Source organism: Sciurus carolinensis, chromosome 1 (genome assembly GCF_902686445.1).
Source record: "Sciurus carolinensis chromosome 1, mSciCar1.2, whole genome shotgun sequence".
NCBI lineage: Eukaryota > Metazoa > Chordata > Mammalia > Rodentia > Sciuridae > Sciurus > Sciurus carolinensis.
Genome location: NC_062213.1, coordinates 185162674 through 185177986, shown reverse-complemented (window position 1 = coordinate 185177986; position 15313 = coordinate 185162674). Strand labels below are relative to the sequence as shown.

Below are 15313 nucleotides of genomic sequence, written 5' to 3'. Positions count from 1 at the left end.
TAATATTATTTGAACATATGAATAAATAAAAGAAGTATATTATAAACATGAAAGCAATCACTAAAAATCGATAAAGACATATAGGCGATGTGTTAGCTTTCCATTACTGTAACTAATACTTGAGATAATCAACTTATGGAAAGATATATTTTATTTTGGCTCATGGTTTTGGAGGTCTTGGTCCCACTGCTTTGAGACCATGGCTACAAGGTATATCATGGTGGGCGCATGTGGGGGAGGAAGCCTAACCATCTCATAGCAGGAAAGTGACAGGGAGTGAGAGAGAAAGTAGACCAAGGTCCCACGTCCCCTCTGAGGGCACATCACCAATGACCCACCTCCTGCCACTAGGCCCCGCCTCTTAAGGTCTTCACCACCTACCAACAGCACCATGCCAGGGAACAAGCCTTTACCACATGGGCCCTGGGGACATCTCAGATCTGAACTACAGCAGGCGACGGGCAGTAATAGGATAAAATGGAGTTATAAATAAGAAACTCAATCCAGAATAAGAAAAAAATATAAAAGAAAGAATAAATAGGATATACAGAAAAAAATGCAAGCCCATCAATTTAAAGTCAGCCATACTAATATTATGACAGATATAAATATAATTAAACATTCCAATTAGAAGGAAGAAATTGTCATATTGTGACTTTGGTCAAGTTACTTAATCTCTCTGTGTTATTGTATCGTGTGACCTTGGTAAATTCACTTTAATTCTAAGAGTAGTTGATTCAGTAGATTCCTTAGGATCTTCTACAAATTCGATCATTTTTCCTGTCAATGAAGATCGTTTTACAGTTTTACTTCTGTTTTAAAACTTAGGCCTTTTTTACCTACTTTATTGTGCTGGCTAGCACCTCCAATGCAATATTAAGTAAACAATTAAATGCCATTCCCAATCTTAGGGGAAAAGCATTCAGTCTTTCACTACATAAACATAATGTTAGTGTAGGCGTTTGTTATATGATCTTTATGAAATTGAGGACAATTTCTTCTACTTCTTGTTTGCTTAGAGTTGTTGTGATGACTGAGTACTGAATTTTGTCAAATGATTTTCACCTACCTATGGGGATAATCATATGCTCACCTTCTTTATAATGATAAAGGGGTCTATTCATCAAGAGGGCATACAATCCCAACGTGCATGCACCTAGCAACACAACACATAAGGCAAGACCGGGTAGAACTAAAAGGTGGGAAGGGCAACTCCTCTTTTAGTCATTGATAGACCAGCAGACATTAAAATTAATAAAGACACAAAAGACTTGAGCAACACTACTAACCAATGTAGATGCATGGAACACTCTACCTAATGACAATGGAATTCACATTCTGGACCAAAAAGTAAGTCTCATTAAATTTGGGAGAACTGAAGTCATACAAAGATACATTAACTGAGCATAACAGAAGCATACTTAAAACCGAGAAAGCTAGCAGGAAAATTCCTAGTGTTTGGAAACCAACGATGCACTTCAAAATAACTCATGGGTCAAGGAAGAAAACACAAGGGAAATTAGAAAATATTTTGAACCTAATGAAATAAAAACATGACAGAAAAAATTTTATGGGATATAGCTAAAGCAAGGATTTTATAAGATTAAAATACCTACAGTAGGAAAGAAGAAAGGTCTCAAACCTTAAGACTCTAGAAAAAGAAGAACAAATAACATACGGACTAAGCATAAGAAAAGAAATATTAATGAGAATTTTAATGAAATAGAAGAAAAATAATAGAGAAAAATCAATGAAATGTAAAGCAGGGTCTTTGAAAAGATCAATAAAATCGAAAAACTTCTAGCTAGAGTGATCAGAAACAAAACAGGAGACAGAAATTATCAATAGCAGTAATGAAAGAAATCCTATAGATAGTAATGGACAGTAAGACACTATTATAAAGTATTTTGCCAATAAATCAACTTTGGTGAAATGGATAAACTTTTGGAAAAGACACAAAACCTGAATACCCCTGAATCTACTAAAGAATCTGAATTCTTGACTTAAAACCTTTCCGCAAAGACAAATAGTAGCCCAGACAACCCAGATGACTCACTGGTGAATTCTATTAAATATTCAGAAAAGGGCTGGGCAGGGTGGTGCATGCCATAATCTCAGTAGCTCAGGAGGCTGAGGTTAGGTTCAAAAGCAAAAAAATAAAAAGGGTTGGTGATGTGGCTCTGTGGTTAAATGCTCGGTGGTTCAATTCCTGGTATCAAAAGAAAAAAAGATATAATGAATCACTATATGAACTCTTCCAGAAAACAGAAAAAGAAGGAAACTCTTAGCTACTCATTCTCTGAGGCAAGAGTTACCCTGATACCAAAACTACACAAGGATATTGAAACAAGACAAAAAGATATTAATGGTAAAAGAGGACAGGTGGAAGGAGGACAAACACTGCAAACACAGCAGAAACATAAGAAGAGAAGTGGCCAGAGGAGTGAGCAGACTTTAGACACTGCCGCGTGTCCTCTGTTGACTAATTCCCATGTGTAATGCCCTGTGTGGCACAGTGCTCAACAGCACGGACTTCTGGCGCCAGACTGCTGGGCTTCAGGTCTCAGTCCCACCACTTTCTAGTCACATGACCAAGTTACTAATTTCTCTGTGCTTCAAACTTTCCATCTATAAATGGGGATAATAACAGAAGTCCCCTCATATAGTTGTTATGAGGATTAAATGAATAAATACATTTCAATTGCTCATACCAGAACCTAGAACATGATGAGCATTACATCTGTGTTGGCTGAAATTACTGTCCACGTTATGTTAGTTGGTTCCTGTTTTCATAATATTTACTGCTGAGTGCAGTGACGGAGGATGGGAGAGCAGTTACTGAGATCAGGGGTCTCTGATGCCCTCATGGCTGTGGCATGCCTGGTTCCTGGGAATGTTTCTGTGCAAGGGCACAGGATGCCTAGCTACTGTAGCAAGGCTCTGCATGAGGAGGCTCTGTGCAAGAACCCTATCAGTTCTAACCTTGATCTCAGGCACACAGCTCCCGGGAAGGAAGGAATCCTTATGCTAGACAACCACAATTAGACATCCACAATGTTTCACCAGCCCTGCTTCTCTGGTTCCTGCCTACATTATAGCAACTTTAAACAATGGACTTTCTTGAGAGATACACTAAGCTCCTAACGTTGCACTTTGCAACTGTGGATTGCTACTACGGAAAAGCTACATAAATGTCCTAGTTTCTGTAATGTTGCTGAATACAAAGAATAATGCCTGCATAGTCTTAAACCTGATAACAAGACATATATAAATAAAGATTGCTGGCGGAATTCTTTAGATCTGCATCTCCATCAGAGAGCAGGCTCCACCTGATCCCAGCTTCATCTTCAAGATCTGTGTCTGTGAATCTTTATTTTCCAATCCCCCTCGCCTCTTGCGGGACCCCAGAGTTTGGTTGCGCCAGACCCCAGAGTTTGGTTGCATGGGTCGCAACAATTTACCCTCACAAGGAACCAAGCAGCACAATAGTGACTATCTTCAGTGTGTTTGTTCTCTGTTTTTGCCATAAGAAATTACTATAAATTTAGAGGCTAAAAAAACAAAAAACGAAAAACTAAAAACCAAAACTCTGTCAGTTCTGGAAGTCAGAAGTTCAATATTAGTTTCACTGAGCCAAAATCGCAGGGGTCAGCAGGGTGCACTTCCTTTGGATGCTCTAGGGAAGAACCCTTTTCTTGCCTCTGATAGGTTCTGATAGCTGCCAGCATTCCTTTGATTATAGCTACATCCCTCCAATCTTTGCCTCCATGGTTACAGTGCCTCCTCCTCATCTTTGTCTCCCTCTGCCTCTCTCTTATAAGGGCACTATTGTGATTTGATTTAGGGCTTACCCAGATATCCAGGATAATGTTCCCATGTCAAGATCCTTAACTTGATCACACGGGCAAAGATCCTTTTCCTTTATAAGGTAATATTTGCAGGTTTCAGGGATTAGGACCCTCCATATTTGGGTGATCATTATTCAGACTACTAGCTCATCACTAGGGGTGGATTGATTTAGTGTGGAAATGACGACATAAACAACATTTGTTTTTAAAGGATATTTAGCTCTTGCTATAATAAAGCTATTAGTACAGGCAAACCTATTCCACAGTAGTCCATTCACCTGGAGGTAGGTCCCCAAACTGTAAGCACAGCACCAGCAATGAACTGTAACGCCTCTATATAATGTGAACATGCAAACTCAAATCTACAAAATTGTGACACTCATCACAAACTTTGGAGAGGAGGAGCATTCCTGGAAACAAATTTGGCCTTCCTGTGATTCAAATAAAACAGCTTTGTAAGACCACTAGTAAGAATCAAGAAAATTGGGAGCAACTAGGTTTAATGATGGCAGTGAAGACTAACGAACCTCACAGAGTTGCTGTGGGGATTAAATAAAGCTCATGGAATGTCCTAGAAGACGATTAACATCAGTGCTCAACAAATTGTACTCACAATTATTATTATGTCATAATACTGCCACTTCTAATATGACTTCATCTTCTATTTAAGTAAATAGCACCTCACCTTCGGCTTCTTTATTTCAGGAGCAGAGGAGTTCTAACTTTGGGAACTGTGACACCATGAGTAAAAGGTGCCACACAGAAAAGGCAAAGAAGATATTGTGAACAGGAAAATAATTTAGAGAGCAATCTGTAAGTCAGCACAGAACAGGAATTAAGACCTAAAGAGTTTAATGAGTGACAAAGGGGGCTGAGATACTTAGAGTACTTGAGGTTTTGGGGAAGGAGTGAAAAAAAAAAAAAAGAGTTAAAGTAACAGAAATCTAAAACAAGGGATTCATTCACTCTCTATAGGAATTTATTAAATGATTAGAACTTTGTACTTTAGGGAGACGAAGGCTGAGGCTGAGAGGAGGGAGTTATGACAGGGACAGTAAATCCGGAAGAATACGGGCAAGGTCCACACAAGGCAGCTCAGGGGACTGAGAGGAAGCAGAGGACAGAGCAGGAAAGCCGAGAACTTCAGGAAGTTTGTGTTTAGGACCAAACACTCCAAGCAGCTCTGTGACTTGGATGGTACGCTTCTTTCCAGTGCTTCCAGCAGTCAGCCCAGTACCTGACATGTCATCAAGAAATCAGGGCTGAATGAACAAATATCCATATGTAATAGTAAAAATTCCGACAGTGGATGAGGAGTTGGGTTAGCAGTCCCTTCCTAACTGCATGAGTCTGTCCTGACCACCCTCACACCGCTGATGTGATCTCCCTAAAAGGCAGATCTGGTCATGCCACTCTTGAGGTGCATTAGTGGCACTGTCAAGTCTACATCTCCCGGCTTGGTGAGCCCAGCCTTTTGGGATTTGAGGCCTGGTTTCTGTGACTACCCTGCTCACGTTCCAGCGTCATCCTCTCAGGTTGTTTGGAGTTCCCCACGTACGCTCTCGCTGACAGACGCCATACCTCAGCACACACTGCCTCTAGTCGGCCTGGAAAGTCCCTCCTTATCCCTCTGTCATCATCTCAAAAGTCACTTTCTCCAGAAAGATGTTCCTAACAGTTCTATGTAGAGCCAAGTAATCACTCCAGTAAGCTGTCAGACCTCCTGCCCATATTCCTATAATGGCACTAATTACAGTACCATAATTACAATTTCCGTGTCTGTCCTTTAGATACCTATGGATTGGATTGCGACCATCTTTGCATCCATAAAAATGAGGTAAGGAAGATTTAAGGATGCTTTTTGTATAAATAAATAGATTTAAAGGCCAAAAATAGAAATATAACATATATTCAGGTGAACAAGAGAGAACGGGATACTAAAAGTCTGTGAGGGACGGGTAAGTTCACCCCTATCATGATGGGCAGCTGTAGGACTGTCATCCAATAGTCCCTGTTATCACAATCAGACAGAATTTTGGGCTGGATATACTACAGACCTGACTCAAAACAATATTTCCTATCATATTTATTCCAACCATTTCTCACATTCACTCTTTGAAGAAGCAAGTTCATTTCCATGTGCTTCAGTGTCTGTTGTGAAGTAACTTCTATTTCAAAATGCTCCAAAAGTCAAGGTCTTCCCTCTTACTCCAATTCTCCATTTCTTTCTCTCTTACACGTGGAATAGGAAACTTCAGTGCTAAACAAAGGATAAGAGTAATGAGCTCAATCTTACTGGACAACTTTGGGGAAGCCATTATACCTTTATACATCCCAACTTTCTCTTCCTTTAAAGGGACTCAACTTCACTATCTGGGAGGTCACAGGAAATAGTAAAAAGGAAAATTTACATAGTGCTTTCTATGCAGCTTACTTGTATTAACCTATATAATTCCATAATTATTGAGGCAGGAGCTATGATTATCCCCATTATATAAAAGAAGATGGGAGCACAGAGTGAGACGAGAAGGATGAAGGTCACAGTTGAGCAGGGGCAGAGGCAGGCTGGACCCCAGGCATTCTGGCTTCCACTTCTTGTCTCCCTGCAGGCCTGTGAAAGCTCGCAGGCACCAAACAAAACCTTAGGACATGAAGGGATTAAAAGGCTTTAAAACGATATGTTTTTCAAACAAATGCCAACCTTATTTATGATGAAACACAAAACAGAAGTGAAAAGAAAAGTAAAGCAGCAGAGAAAGGTGGGCCTCGGAGATGGCCAAGGGTCCACATTTCAATCATACCTGGCAGCCAAGATGTTAGGTCCTCGATCCACCAACAATTTAGGGCAAAAATAAGGAGAGTCCCTTGTGATGTGAGCAGTTAAGGAGGTGGATTTGTCTTTCCCTGGCACTGCATCTACAATAAAGGTGACACTGGCACTACAGGAACCTTACTTTAGGGTAAGGCTTTATAAATCAGTGAGCTAGGCTTTTCTCAGGACCGATGACTGAGGAACACAAATAGGCACAAGATACACTTGTGTCATGTTTTTCTACAGAAGACAAACTTTATTTTTGATAAAACATTAAATGTTTAAGTAATTCCACATCCCCCCTCTATTCAAAGAAGTAATTTACAGCAAAATTGAAGGAACATTCACTAGGTGTGATCCATTACCTCCATACCTCCAAATAGTTATCAACCTCTTACAATTATATTCCCTTCTGGGCAATGGACCTTAGAAAATACCAAATAAATAATTGTTGAATAAAGGAATACTATTTTAGAGATGGGTTCACAGAAATTCTGCATCTCCAGATGGTTCCTTGAAAGGAACAGGAGCCTTATGATAGTGGTCACGTGACCTGAAGAACTCTACAGCCCTGGAGAACTTACTCCTTGGGTCTCTTTAAAAGTCTCAAGCCCCATTTATCTGCACCTATGGTTTCTTCATGTTCTTCTCCCATCAGAAAGAACAGAGGAAGATCAGGTTACATTGCTTCTTAAGGACTGTATAAATTCCTGTGAGGTTCTCTCTTCTGTCAGGAAAAATTGCCCTGGTAACCATATTTACACACCCGTTCAATTCCCTCCCCTCCTTTGATTCACTGGTTGGTATAAAAATTAATTTGCATTGAACTGCTGAAGCTTACAAGTCAATCAGTCCAACAGACTTACAAAAAAGTTTAGAACCTGGTTTCTGCCCAAAACTCATTCTTAAAAAGGATCAATTCACTTTAGAAATTTGAGTGTAATTCTCTTTAGTTTGATATTTTAAAACACATTTAATATTTATGCTGGATGTTTCTTGTTAGAGATAAAGAAAAGAATATTGTCCTAAGTGCATCTGGCCAATATCAGTTAGGAAGACCAAGAGACAATGAGGTAACTTAGTTCTAAGTAAGCAAGTAAGCTATGTTAAACACTGAAGAAAAGAGTTAAGGATTAGGATAGAAAGTCTAGGCCAATGAGATGATGAATCAGGCCTAAGGCTCAGAAATCGGTACCTGGATAACAGGAATGGGCGAGTTTTCAAGAATGGAGTTTCATTAATTCACCCATCAAGTATTTATTAAGCAGCTACTAGTGCCAGGTGTTGGAACTACAGCAATGAATAACTCAGACACAGACCCTGCCTTTGTAAAGCTTCAAGTCAAATATTTGAAAAGGGAACGAATGTTGACTTTGATTTCATATGAGAGCTGGAACTGGTTTTAGAGTAGGGGTGGCACAGGGATTTACAGAGTTAGACAAGGCTGAGTCCTCACTGGAGTCGGAGAGCTCCAAGTCAAGAAGTCCTTGGCATAGACCTTTACATTTTTACCTTCTATGACAATGACACAAGAGTCTATAGAGGGGGAGAGGAAGAAAGATATATTTATCCTAGGGCACAAGGCTGGATACGTTGCAGTATACCTAAGTTTTCTAAAGAGTGGAGTAAAAGATAAGAAAAGCAGGAGTTATTCTTAAGACTAGTCAACAACCATTCATTGAGCATCTATCATGTTCAAGGAATAGTTTTAGAAATTGGAGCTATAGGTATGAAAAAGACATAGTCCCTAGAAATTATAAAAATGTGGCAAATGCTATCATGAGATGTTAAAGTACAAGGAGGACCAGAGGGGAAAGATACTAATTCATAAAAAGCAAGATGGACGTGCTTCTGAGAGGTAATGCTTGAATAGAGCCTTAAAGGATAAAGAAACTGGTTGTTTTAAGCTGATAAACTTTGGGTAATTTCTTATGCAGCAATACCATAGCACAAACAGGAGAATATGGAGAACACCTAGCCACCTAAACTGCCTCATGATGTATGCCATTGGTTATACTGCTCCGGAAATCTTTTCATATTTTTAATCTCACATACTCTTAGGTTTACTTAGTCCATGTTGGGAGTAGGAGAGAAAACACTCCAAACAGGAAGGGGATAGGTAAGGGGAGGAGGCAACACAATCTCAGTCTTGTCTGATTTCCTCCATGAGGGAATATGGGTTGGCTGGCATAGGACTTGGTCAAGTGGTTGGTTAGTGTCAAGTGGCGTCAAGACTTGGTGGGTACTTGGTTAAATCATTACTCAGGGAGCTCAGAAATAGGAGGAGCAAGAGGATGAGTAAAAACTGTTTTCAAGAGAACAATAACCACTAAAACCATAGAAACTTAATTTGTTGTCAGTTTCAAGTAGTGACTGCAAAGGCAAAAAAGAAAGAACATTTAAAAAAATAAAGTTTTTCTGTTTTTCATGGTCCACAGGGGTACATGAAGTTGTAATAGAATGGGCAATAAAGGCAAGAGAGGAACGTGAACAATCCAGACACTGTGGTAAACAGGACAGTCTGTGCTTTGGGAGTGAAAGGGTGGTGGCAGTCTGGGTAAAAAGGCACCAGATGAGACAATCAAGTCACAGAATACCTGTCCAACTCCAATTTGTTTCACTGGTTTGAAAAGTGGTCTCCTTAGCTTTCCATAGGCACATGGGTACAACTGACTACAAAGGAAACAGAAATAAACTCAAGTTTTATTTACATTGGGAGTAAAACAGCACAGGATTATAACTTTATCAAATAATACCCTTAAAATATAACAGATGAATTTCCAGAAGTCATTTTGAGTAAATAATTCCTTGTCTCTTCATTCTCAATTTTCATACTGACTGGGCATCCACTTAAAGTTCAAAATATCTCCCTTTGCCCTTCATACCACCAGACCAAAATGAGAGGAAGACAGGAAGATGTGATTGTGTATCAAGACACAGCAAGGACTTGGGGCCACTTGACCAAAATAAAGGCTACAGCATGGCATACTTTCCCAGCTTATACCTGTAGGCAGCACTGATATCCCCAGCCAGAATGGTTACATGATTTGTGGGGCGCAGTGCAAAATGAAAATGCAGGGTCCCCTGTTCAAAATCACTAAAACTGCAAGCCAGCAACAATAGAGCACTAAGTTGGGCATAGGGCCCCTCTAAGTACAGCGTCCTGCGAGACTTCATAGGTTGCACACCTGTGAAGCTGGCCCTGCCTTCAGAGGCAGCAAAGCACGGTCCTGTAGAAAAGCTTGAGTCACAGCTGATCAAAATCCTATCTCTGCCACTCATTAGCTGTGTGATCAAAGGCAATTTATTTCACCTCTCCATGTTTCTAAGAGGTTGTGTGATTAGAATCCAGCTTGTGAGGATTAAATGGGATAATTAAAAGAATATATAAAGAACTTAGCACAATGCCTAGTACATACTAAGCACTTAATAAATGGTAACTATACTATTACTGTTCAGGACAATGTACAGGTAGTTATTAAAGCAGTAAGTTAAAGAAATGAACTGTTGACTGTCAAGGACTTGAAAGAAAGAGAACACTAGTTTAGAACAAAATAATGATCGACAGGAAGACTAAACCTTTTCTTTGACTCTGCTGCTTTCCCTAACCATGTTCCTATTTTTTCTTCCTTTTATTGCCAAACATACACAGAGCAATCTGCATGCTGTCTCCATTTGTTATCTGCAACTCATGCTACAATTCTCTTTTATTTGGCTTTTAATATTCTTGCTTCTCTGTCCCCCACTAAAATAATTACTTTTGAAAAGTTACTATAACCTCTTATCTCCTAAACATAATGGACGTTTCTCATGTTTTCTGTATAGTTTCATACTGCTAATCAATTTTCCCAGCTTGAAAGCCTTTTTCTCTTGACTTCTGTGATATTGCACTCTCAAGGTTAGCAGCATGGCCGTGCATTCATAAGGGGCACAACAAATGGTGGTGAACAGGATGCACACATTAGATGAATAAATGAGTCCTTTTGCCTATCTGATAGTTCTTGTTTTCTGCTGTACTAACTCCATTTCTTTTCCTTATCCTTAAGTGTGGCTAATCTCTAAGCTTCAGTCCTTGGTTCTTCATACTTCTATTTCTATGCCATAATCAGTGGTGAACCCAACTAATCATATGAATTCAGTTATTACCTTCTTTACATACAACTTCCTGTCTACCCTCTTTTGAACATTAGCCCCCAAATTCCAAACACTTATGGGGTATGTCCACTGAGAAGTCCAGCATTCTTGCAGGATATTTAGCGTCCCTTCCTCTCCTCCTGGCTTTCCTTCCTCTGTCCTATTTTTGCTAATCCTTTGCTTATGATCAAGACTACACTTGATGCTACTTTATCTCTTGTCCTCCATATCCAATCAGTCACAAAGTCTAGTTCATTTTTCCTTTATAATTTCTATTAGACCCATTTTTTTCTTGTTTTCACTGCATCGCCCTAATTCAATTCCTGATCCCTCACACTAACATCCTTTAAATTGCCTACTAACTGGTTGTAAAATTTTCTTTCTCTTCTTACTAAAGTCTATTCTCCATATGATGGTTGAGAATCTTCTTAAAATATTATTTTCATGACCTCACATTTTCCTAACCAAAAATCTGCTTCTTGTCATCTACAGGATAAAGTCCTAACTCCTTAGTTCAACATTCAGTGCTTGTGACCATCTGGCTTCAACCAACTCTTCCAATCTCACAACTTTTCTACTTAGATGCTTTGATCTTGCCAGACTGGTTAACCTCATTAACTGATGCCTGAAACTTTCTTCTATATTCCCACCTTATGTTCAATGAACATTATTTTTCCTATCAGGAAATCCTGTCCACTTTTCTTCCAACAGAATTCACCATGGCTCTGAAAAAGCTTTCTTTGGTAACCATAGTCCATAGCCCATGCTGATCTTTTCCTTTCTTTCTCTTCTCTTCCCTTTCTTTTAAAAATTGAAGCCCTAAGATAATTCAGGATTATTTATCCTTCCCCTTTTCCTTCTCCTTCACCAGAACTAGGGATTAAAAAACCCAGAGCCTCACACATGCTAGGTAAGTACTCTACCACTGAGTTATATTCCCAGCTCTTTGTAATACTTGTGTTTTAAGACAGGGTCTTGCTAAACAGCTAAGACTGACCTTGAACTTGCAGTCCTCCTGCTTTAGCCTCCCAAGTAGCTGGGATTATAGGCATGCACCACTATAACCAGCATGATGATCTTTTTCTTTCTCAAGTCCTGTAATATCACATGTTTAGCACTTCAAAAATGTGCTGAATTATTGTTTTATCTTTGTGATTTCATTTATTCCTCAAAACTGTATGAGGTAGGTGGTATTCTTACAGATGAAGAAATGGAAGTCAAACAATTTGCCCCAAGTGATGTAGCAAGTAACTGGTAGAACTGGGATCTAAATTCTAGTTAAAATGAAAATAACCCCATACTATACCACCTCTCTCATTTTCCTATCTCCCCCTAAGCACAAATACAGCACAGTATTTGCACACAAGCAGATGTTCAGTAAATATATTGATTTAGAAGATTGCTTAAAAACTACGCATGATTTTCTAGCACTCACAAAACTGTCAATCTTAACAAAGCACATTAGGCACGTCACCCCTGTGTTAACCTTCTCTACACAGCTTAATCTATAATGTAGTTCACAACAGAATATGTGCCAGAAACTCTCCACAGTTCATTCTAAAAATGAGTTTTGGTTTAAGTAAAACTAAAAGGACTTTACTGACTCAAACATTAGGTGAGCTTAGGGGATAAGGTCCACCTTACACCTTTGGCACCTACCCTTGTGCTCTGCTTCTAAATAACCAGAAAGTAAAAATAGGCTGGCTAGTTGATGGCTTATGAGGTAAAATGGACTATTTATAGTTCTGGAGATACATGCTAAGGCAGGAGAATAGGATTTTCTCTGCTCTCTTAGTTAAGACCTCAGTAAAAGAAATCCTACAAAAGTGAATCATGGGTAGAAATTAGGATTAAGAGAAGAGGATAGTAGTAAGGTGGGAGAGAGAACAGAAGGGAGGCAGCACTAGAAATAGTTTACCAAGGACCAGCAAAGTCCTTTTCTGCACAGGTGCTTGAAGTTGTCAGAACTACAGCTATTCTACACCGCAGTGGGTTCTATCACATCTGCGTGATTCATGGCCTGCCCCCAGTGACTTGCCCTGACTCCTGGCGCTATCTGATCCTCTTCTGATCCAGATCCTTCTGGTTTCTGATTTTATTACTAATTTCCCTAGGCCTCACAGATTTGACACCCAGCCTTCTCCCTGGCTAGGAACTGCATTTTTCTCTTTTTGTATGCCTCAGATCTGCCCAGGGATGCTGCTCTAGTGCCCAGTTTTCAGGCCCTCTACCTCGGAGGTTTTGCAAACTACCCCGTTTCTACTTCCACTTGTTGGACACTTTTTTGCAAGATATGGATGACAAAGACCAGGAATGAGGCTCAGAAAAAACTGATGAAGGGAAAATATAAGGGAGAAAAACAAATACCACTGGAAAATTGTGGTAAGAACTGAGACATTCTGGGTAACATTTGGAAAGTTATGTTACTGAGGAAGAGAAAAAGCCAGTTACACAATATGAAGCCATTCTCCAGAGAAACCGTTCTTTAAGTGGCTGCATTCACTGTTCCCTCTGCTTTGGTTGTTCTTCATGTTCTTCCACTCTTCTTTGCAAAGCAAACGCTTATTCATTCTTTATCATCTTGTTTAAAAGTATTCTTCCCTGATCCTCTACACAGTTAATTGTTCCCTCTGCTGTGCTTCCATGGCTCTTTATACACACATCTATTATGCTGCTATCACTTTTACTAACAATTTTGTCTCTCCCACTACTTCTTTGAGGACAAGGACTAATTATCTTATTTATCACTGCATCCCCAAGACATAACAGAGTGCTTGGCATACACCAAGTGTTTATTGTGTGATAAAAGACATCAAGAGCAACACGGAAGTGCAATTTGCACTTCATTTGCAAAAATCAATTTGGTTCCTGGTACTTTACATGTGTAACCACATTGTCCCTTGATTTTGAAGAAAAGACTTTAGACTCATAAAGGAAAACCTATTGATATTACTGGTACATTAGTAGGTTTTTCATCACCATGGGAGATGGAAACATTTTCCCTAACAAGAAAATTCCCAGGGCAAACTAAATATTAGTGGCACATCTTCCATCCTACCATTTTTATTGCAGTGAAAGCTAAATTATACTATGAGCCTAAAGCTGCACTAGTCTTGGTGAATTGGGGGAGGGGGAATAATTAAAAGACGTCACTTCTGTAGCAGACCTAGGAGGGGGTGGGGAGAATGATGAATTTAAACCTTGCCTTATAAGAAATGTTAGAAACTCACGTAAAACAGCTGCTTCCTCTGTACATGACAGAACCGATCCAGATGTCCAGCAGTGACCTTTTCCCATGGGTGTCAGGTCATCACCCAGCACAGAAAACAAGGGGCCAGTGCCTTTCTTGGGTATCTTTCCTTTTCATACTTTGGGGCCTGTTTTTCCTTAAGGGGACTGTCCTCTCCTCCCAGTACCAACAACCGGGTTCCCTTGGCTGGTGACCCCACGCACCAATCTTGTCTTCTTCCCGCAGGATCCCGCTTCCCGTCCCGTGCCCTCCCCCTGGCTTGACTCCGGGTCAAAAGCGCCGGCGGCTGGACTGTCAGGCCGCGGCTGGGGAGGGGGCGCCGTGGTCAGGCCCGATCCCCGGTTTCCCCATACTCTGCGGGACAGCGGAGGAGACGCAGGCCGCTAAGGCCACTGGCTGCCGCCGAGGCGGGCCTCTGCGCCGGACCGGACCCCTGGTTCCTAAAGCGCGCGAGTGCCAGGACTTCAGCGGGTTTCCCGCAGCCTCCCGCAAGCCCGGGCCCCAGAGTTAGCCGCAGCCCTCTTCGCGGCTGGGTCCCGGACCCCGGCGTGCCGCGGTCAGCAAGTCGCCCGCTCGGGCTGCTCTGTCTCCGCGCGGTCCCCACGCGGCGGATCCCGGGTCAGGCCGTCCGCCGCCTGCTCGCCGGTGCCCGCGGCAATGCCCCGCCTCGCGCAGCCGGGCCCGGCCGCCGCGCCCCGCTGCTCCGTGACAGCTGGGTGCCCAAAGGGTTAAGCCGGCAGCGCGGAGCCAGGAGTCCCCTGCGCGGTGCCGGTCCGCAGCTAGCCGGCCCCAGCGCGCACGCGCCCGCCCGTTACCTGCGGTCGCCTTCGTGCTCCTCCTCCACCTGGCCGCTCTCTCCCGGGGGCCGCCCCTCAGCCCGCCCCCTCGGCTCGGCGCCGCGCACCCTGCTGGCTACTCCGACGCGGCCCGGGGAGGAGGGGCGTGGGATCTATTACCATATATTAGCATACCAGCGCCGTCACGTGGCTGATCCAGCCAATAGTCACTCTGGAAAGGCGGGGATTGGGCTGAACACACCTCCCTGCTGCTCCAGACCTGAACCGGTGGCCATGGCAACGACTGGGCGGGCGGGGGAGTGGGCAGCCGGGTGGCCCCCGGGAACATCTCTACCTGAGCTCCGCTTAGCAGTACGTCGTACTTTTCCCACCCCACGTATGGAAAGGGACTGATTTTGGGTCAGCCAAGGAGATTCAGATTCAGCAAATACGGAGTACTTAATCACATGCTTAATACTTTTCTGCAGAATAC

The 15313-nt window shown here is 41.7% G+C and overlaps 1 protein-coding gene across 1 annotated transcript in view; it reads right to left on the bottom strand.

Annotated features, from left to right (window-relative positions):
- Phc2 (polyhomeotic homolog 2) overlaps positions 1–14968 on the bottom strand; it is a 106377-nt gene extending 91409 nt beyond the window's left edge. The window contains exon 1 of the mRNA XM_047542125.1: positions 14860–14968. The gene's annotated coding sequence lies outside the window, so the exon portion shown is untranslated. The remainder of the gene's footprint in view (positions 1–14859) is intronic.
- Between the last annotated feature and the right edge of the window lie 345 nt (positions 14969–15313).